The sequence below is a fragment of the Arachis ipaensis genome, chromosome B3 (assembly GCF_059453495.1).
Source record: "Arachis ipaensis isolate K30076 ecotype BB chromosome B3, ASM5945349v1, whole genome shotgun sequence".
NCBI classification, from domain to species: Eukaryota; Viridiplantae; Streptophyta; class Magnoliopsida; order Fabales; family Fabaceae; genus Arachis; species Arachis ipaensis.
The window spans coordinates 22,078,146-22,086,221 of NC_142438.1; positions in this window are offsets into that span (position 1 = coordinate 22,078,146).

Consider the following 8,076-nt stretch of genomic DNA (forward strand, 5'->3'; position numbering starts at 1 on the left):
TGTGTTTGATCTCAATAAAGTTGGACCAGTTGGAAATAGACATGCATGAGATCACTTGGCATGTAATTTCCATATTACTCATCCAAATTTGATCTATGTCGTTAAGTATATTAGGATGGTGATTGGCGTGGTTTAGTCACGGCATTTAATGTGATAAAAGCTGCGATAGTTCCATATCTAATGTATAAGATGGACCAGATTGTCAAAGTAATGAGAGAAATAGCATTCCGATGCACGCATAAAGTTTATAAAGATGTGATTATGTCAAGAAATGATATATGTAGGGTTAATACTCAAATTCGTCCCCGAAAGATTACGCGATCTTCATTTTCGTCCCCGAACGATTTTTTTAATCAAATTAGTCCCTTAAAGATAAAAAATAAGTCAAATTAGTCCTCTTGTTAGTTGGGCGATGACGTGGCACGTTAAGTGCCACGTGGCAGGTCAGCGACACGTGGCACGCCATGTGGCAGGTCAGTGCCACGTGGCATGTCAGTGACACGTGGCATACCTAAGTCAACGCCACGTGTCACTTGACATGTAAAAAAGATTTTTATAGTCAAAATAGTCCTTGAAAGTCTAGAAATAAGTCATTTTCATCCCTCAAATTTTAAAATTTAGTCAAACTAGTCCTTATATAATTTTTTTTTATTTTTTCTTCATAATATTAAATTTGAAATATTTTTTGATACTACTAATTTTAATAGAAATGTAATTGACAAACAAAACATTAGTAATTGTATCTTTTCTTCTTAAAAATTTTTTCCAATAAAATTATCTATCTTCTTTAATTCTTCTCAAAATCTCTCTTATTCTTTTCTATTCTAAAACATTTTTTTTACATACATTTTGCTGGAATATATATATATATATATACTCAAAATTGAAATGTATGTATTTATTAATCTAAACAAAGTTATATGCTCGAAATCAAAATTTATGTATTGTTACGGATCCGGCCCACGGATCCCGGACCCAAGGTTAAACCCGAACCCGGTTCCTCGGGTCCGACCCATCTCCTTCTTCCGGAAGGCCCGGAAACGGCCCTCTAGAACTCCTAACTGACTTTCGAATTCAAACGTCTCCCTTATCTTAATAAGATAAGATAAGATATTCACCATCACCTATAAATAGAGGACCCAGGTCCCTCCAGGTATTCATTCATTCTACACACTTTACACCTCTCAGATCCATTCTGACTTGAGCGTCGGAGTGTCTTTGCAGGTACCTCCCCCCATCGCTCCAGTCACGCGATCCGGTCTTCGCCTCGACCCGCAGGTTCCCGATCCATCATTCAACCCGTACCAGAGACATCTTGTACATGTATGTTAAGCTAAACAAAGTTATACCACTATATGTAAGTAATACCGTAATGGAAAAAAAATATGTAGTAGAAAAAAAATAGTGGTATAACTTTGTTTAGGTTAACATACATAAATTTTGATTTCGAGCATATAACTTTGTTTAGGTTAATAAATACATATATTTCAATTTTGAGTATAGTATATATATATATTCCAGCAAAATGTATGTAAGAAAAATGTTTTAAAATAGAAAAGAATAAGAGAGATTTTGAGAAGAATTAAAGGAGATAGATAATTTTATTGGAAAAAATTTTTAAGAAGAAAAGATACAATTACTAATGTTTTGTTTGTCAATTACATTTCTATTAAAATTAGTAGTATCAAAAAATATTTCAAATTTAATATTATGAAGAAAAAATAAAAAAAATTATATAAGGACTAGTTTGACTAATTTTTAAAATTTGAGGGATGAAAATGACTTATTTCTAGACTTTCAAGGACTATTTTGACTATAAAAATCTTTTTTACATGTCAAGTGACACGTGGCGTTGACTTGGGTATGCCACGTGTCACTGACATGCCACGTGGCACTGACCTGCCACATGGCGTGCCACATGGCGTTGACCGTGGCGTTGACCTGCCACGTGGCGTGCCACGTCATCGTGCCACGTCATCGCCCAACTGACAAGAGGACTAATTTGACTTATTTTTTATCTTTAAGGGACTAATTTGATTAAAAAAATCGTTCGGGGACGAAAATGAAGATCGCGTAATCTTTCGGGGACGAATTTGAGTATTAACCCGATATATGTATAGCCCAAGTGGGAGATTGTTAGGAAATTATTTGATTTCCTAACTTATTTGTGGGCAATATATATATTAATTATAATCACAAATTATGCTATTTCAAATTAAATAACTTATATAATGATGATCTCATTTATTGTTATAAATGCTAAATTGGATAAGTCATTATTACTTTTGATTTGGAATTAAATGAGAATAAAACCGGATATTATCTTTTGTTCCTTAGATAATTATCTTTTTTGGATTTTAGATATATTATCTTTTGGGCTTTAGATACTATTTTATTTGGGCTTAAGGGTTTAATGGATGCCATGCTCAAATATAAATAGACCTTCAGGGTTTCGGTCTCCAATATGCCAAAGCCGCCTTTGTTACTCTTTTCCCATCAAAAGAGTTGCAGTTCAGCCACCTAGGAATACAGAAGGCTTACCACAAGATCCAAATTCTTCCATCAGTTTCTAACTCTTATGAATAAAGGTACGCTTCCGCATTATGATATATATTTTTGATGATTCAATATGGATGATCTGGGTTATTGAAAATTAATTCATTCCAACACTCTCTAGTCTTTACTATATTAGTGTTTTTTATTTTTTGGTGATAAAAAAGGGTCAAGGGTCCCAAGAAGCATCTCTACTATATTAGTTTATAGGCAAAGTATTTGATGGATTTGTGGGAGAGAGCTCCATTAGATGGAGTTACCTAAATTATCTATAAAATGATCCTTAATCTTGTGATATATTTATTTGTGAATAACAATATTTATTATATTTTCAAAACAAACTTAAAGATACTAATTCAGAATATTTTCAAATTGAATATATCATCCATCTTAGAAAATAATTTTTTTACTCGAAAAAATATCCAATATTTTTATTCATATTCATATAAGAAAATAAATCCCAGTCACCAATCTAAAAAATTTCATATTCATATTTAATAAAACGGAAAGAGTACATAAAAAGTACATAAAGAGTACGTAAAAATAATAAACTTGTGAAAGAGTAAGGAAAGAAAAGAAAAGATGAATAAATTTTATTGATTATTGATTGATTGAAATTGTAAACTATAAAGGTAAAACTAAATATATATAGAGCATTGACCTATGAAAGGTAAAAGCAAAGATAAGATAAGGATAAATAAAGATAAGATAATAATAAAGACTAAAATTATAACTGAATTTGTGTATTCTGTTGGACTGAATTTGTAGACCATGATGCAAAAGTGGTTTAATAATATTCATATCCAATATATATATATATATATATATACATATATATATATATATATATATATATATATATATATATATATGGGGACTCTTGTGTTTGTATTTTTTTTTCTTAATTATTATATATATAATTTTTTATATTTAAAATTTTAATATTTTTTTTTATTTTTCCCTTTATGTACAACATAAATAGTTCTCGGTTATTCTCTTGAAAATACTATTTATTTTTGTTTAGGGAGAATTAATTTATGCCTACAAAATTTTTAAAGATAGAGATAGAGTATGAAATAGAACTCAGCTCTTTATTTTTGAATATTATAAAATATAAATAAATGTTAGGAACCATGTTAATTTACTAATTGATTAATATTCTTAATTAATTGTACATCAATTGCAATGCCAAAGTCTTCAAAGTGGCCAAACAAGAAACAAAATACAAAAAAAATCAAATAAAGGAGTACTTGTGATATTTTAGGAAACAAAATAGAGAATCATGATGCCTTGAAAAAGAAAATTAAATGAAAAATATCTTCAAATTGTATATAAAGCTATTACAACGTACATACAAAAATTACTAATTCTAAATAAAACTCAAAAAAATTAACTTCTATAATTTTTTAAAATATAAAATTAGTGCATATTTCAGTATATCTATAAATTTATTTTTAGTCAAATTCGCAGATAAAATATATTTTATGATTAAAGACGGTTATATTAGGATAGAGATTTTATATGGGATAAATCTTCCAATTACTAAATGATTATGTGTTGGTTTTACATTATAATGACATGACAGCTGGAGGTGGTTACAAAGACAAGATGAAATTAAAGTCATTCGGTTCGAATTAAAGGAAAATGTGGACTTTGCCAATATTAGTAAAAGGGAAAAATATTGAGCTTTACTATTGTTATTTATTATGATCTCAAGTTTATATTGTTATTAACATGATCATGACATATGCGTATTATTAGTTGCATGTGTTACCATTATTAACCTTGTTCAGAAAAGAATTTTGATCTATAGGCTAAGAGCCATATATGGTCCTGTTGGTGAATTTTCGCATTTATATGCATGGCCATGGGAGTAAGGACCTCCTTTATTGCTAACAATCCTATTTAGCGATATATTAGATAATATATAAAATTTAAATGTTATATTTAACTACGTAAAAGAATATTTTTTAAAGGAATGAAAATGACATATTGTATTAGTGAAAATTTTGAACTTAATGATAGTAATAGGAAGTTATAAAAATGAGACAATATAAGAATACAAGTTGAATTGAATTAATCGGATAGCATTTTTCTAAAAAATAGGAAAGTAATTTTATTAAAAAAATATTATAGATCATGGACTATCAATGAAACTTTGTAAACATGGACTATTTTAGACTCTTTTTGTTTTTGTTATCTTTAAAAACCTGCATGTTTACTATGTTTTTAAAAGTTTATGTATACCAAAATTTAAATTCTTTTAACATGAAACTCTAATTTTTAATATATTCATTAAAAATAAATTACTAAAAACAATATACCGAACATATTAATATTGATACATATATTTACGTTGTATATTCTAATTTTAATATCATAAGAAAATAAATAAATTCTAATGTAATTTAATTTTTGTTATATGTTTTGTAACTATATTTAGATAGGAGTTGTTATAGGAATTAAAGTATTTTTCATACGATAACAGATGTAACAACTAAAAATAAAATAAGTATAAAATAGACAGAATATTATGCTTTTTAGGCTTTAATTGTAAGATGCAATGATATTTAAAATTTGGCATGTCAATTACTCAATTAACAAATAAAAATCAAATTTTATTATAATTTTAAGATGGTATGGATTCAATTCATTATTAAGTGAAATAGTGAGAATTTTGTGTCTAAGGCAACAAGGCAAAACATCTTGATCATAACTAAATTTATCGTTTAAGTTGTCCAACACTCCAACCTATAGACACTAGTAGCATACTTGAGAGATTAGGACATGGTGAAAATTTACATACAATATTAGAAAATAATTTAGTCAAACCATCTACTGATTTTTGGTTATCAACTTCATATGAATAATATCACAAGTAATGCCTCTGAATCCGTAAAATAAACAATATCACAAGTGAACATAGATATACGGCTCACATATTACATATGTATAAAGGACAAGGCATATGGCTCACAAGCAATGTTTTCTAACATATTGAAAACAAATCTTGATTTATGGACACTAAATATACATATTTTATACAATGCAACTTCGTATATGTTCTTTGATGTACAAAAAACTACATCTTCATTTGCGAAACTATATCTTCACCCTGAAGGGGCATAGAGATCAGGATTTTCATTAACCAAATGGGCGTTATCAATCTCTTTCTTTGCATACACAAGGGCCTCATGAGGTGGCAACAACTGTATATGTCTCTGAGAAATATATATACATCAACTTATTGGTGACTTTATAGAAAAAGTGGTAGGTTCAAGGTATCACCAATTTCTACCTACTTATAAGAAAGAACACCAAGAGAGGGAAAAAACCTTGTATTTTTGTTGTATTAGCAAGCTTGTCCTCTCTTTTACTCCTAGAGATAGAACTATTTAGGCAGGTTTCTGCTCTCTCAGACTCAAATGCGACTAATTAGACTACTTCATTTGATGAATTAAGTAAAATAACAGAATAAGGAAGGCTGAGTCGAACTTGCTGAAGTATTACCTCTTTGGTGGTACTGCTATTCAAGGATGGGTGTGATGAATCATTTTCATAAGGAGACTGATCATTTAGTAAATACCTATGTACAATCATCTGAAACAAAATACTAGATACAATCGAAACAGATGCCAAAAGAAACAATCTTCGCTAGTCAATTTTGTGGCCAAAGAAACACCATGATAACTCCCTCATCAGGATAAAAGCAAATTGTCGGAGGGCCCCTTACATCTCATTATACAACATATTAGAACTGAATCATTCAAATATCCAAACAAATGCTACAAATCATAAAAGCTAAGCATGTCATTTCATACATCTTTGTAGTCCTAAATGGCACAAGGACAATTTGAATACTGCAGTTCATCCGTGGGTGTATGACTGCACCAACACAAAGACACTCTGGAGCTCAGCCCAGCCAAAATCCTACACTTATTTCAATTAAACAATTTTTTCTTGAAAAATGGATGAGGTTAGTATTGGTTAACACAATAAAATTAAAATATATTAAAAAGGAGATTATTTACAAGTCATAATGGAGGAGAATGTTTATTTTACAATTATGAAGGAAGAAAGTGTAATTTTAGAATTTTTCAAAAGAAAGAAGTGTAATATTTTTTTAATTTTTTCTTAATTTTTTTTAATGTATAAATGACATGAATCTTGAGAAAACTCCATAAATAATTATAAAAATCGCCGTTACTCATTTAACAAATGATTTACTTTATTCATTTTCGACTTGTGGTTCTGTTTTGTTGATTTGTCTTTGTATTCATTCTTTTTTAATTTATCTTGTATTGTTAGACCTAAGAAATATATGTGTGGGTTCGGGAAAGTCTAGAATCATATTATCTTATTTAATGAAGTTGTTGTGGAGTATAAGTTAATAAAAAAACCCTCTCCAATACGCTATGTTGCATATCATAGTAAATATTCAACTTTGCCTTACAGTCCATGCGACTCTCCAACCTTTCCTCACTTACTCCCTCAGGACGGTCATAGTGTTTAGGATGTCTTGTACCTTGTCGATGGCAGAAAAAATCTCTCCTAATCAACACCCCATTCACACAAGCTACATCTTTTCGAACTCCAAAACCCCTTAATTTAGCAAACTCCTTGTATGCAGCATAAGCATCCTCCTCTGTTGCAAACTCTTTTCCCAAGAAGTCTTGCGCACCGACTGGACGGCTGAGACCACCCTCTGTCATATCATCTGCACCAGCCGACCTGTTACCATCGACGGCACCCCCTACACTTTTTTCCCCCGGATTCACGGCCCTTATGGCACTCAAGGCCTTCGTCGTCGTCCCATTCATCATCACTCGAGGTCTTCACACTCACTGTTGAACATGCGCTTGAAATCCATTGGAAAAAAGTGTGCAATCTTCTAGCCTGATTACATACAAAACAGATAAATGTAACTCATAATCGCGCCGTTGATATAGTCAAAACATCAACCACAACTATCCCAAAGGGACCATATTTTACTCCACAAATAAGGTATAACCACTGCATTATAACTGTTTAAACATAGAGTGACCAAATAAAATATAATTCTTTAAATCGAAGACCCTTAACATTCCTAAGCTACAAGGACCCAACCTGAGTATCTATCCTGAACTGAGCAAACATTTTCTTCGCCCCCGCATGAAAGTCCCAGCTACTCCAACTTCAATGTGAAAATCATACAACACGCACCCCGGCAGCAACAATCCATGTACATATTCATAACCATATCTCCTGATCCCTACAAAAATGCACATGAACCCCACCACCCATGGAACGATATAAATCCTCAAGTCCGAACAAATGCATGACTCCACGAACTAATCCCATCAAGCAATGATTAAAAGTGACAAACACCACCGCATCATTATAAAAAAAATAGATTATACCACTACTGAAGTTATAATCATATAATTAAAACACATTATATGGCTTCTGAATTCATCAAGACATTCACTAGAAACAAAAACAAAAAATGTAGAGTTAACCAAACTAACAACAAATATTCGCTCA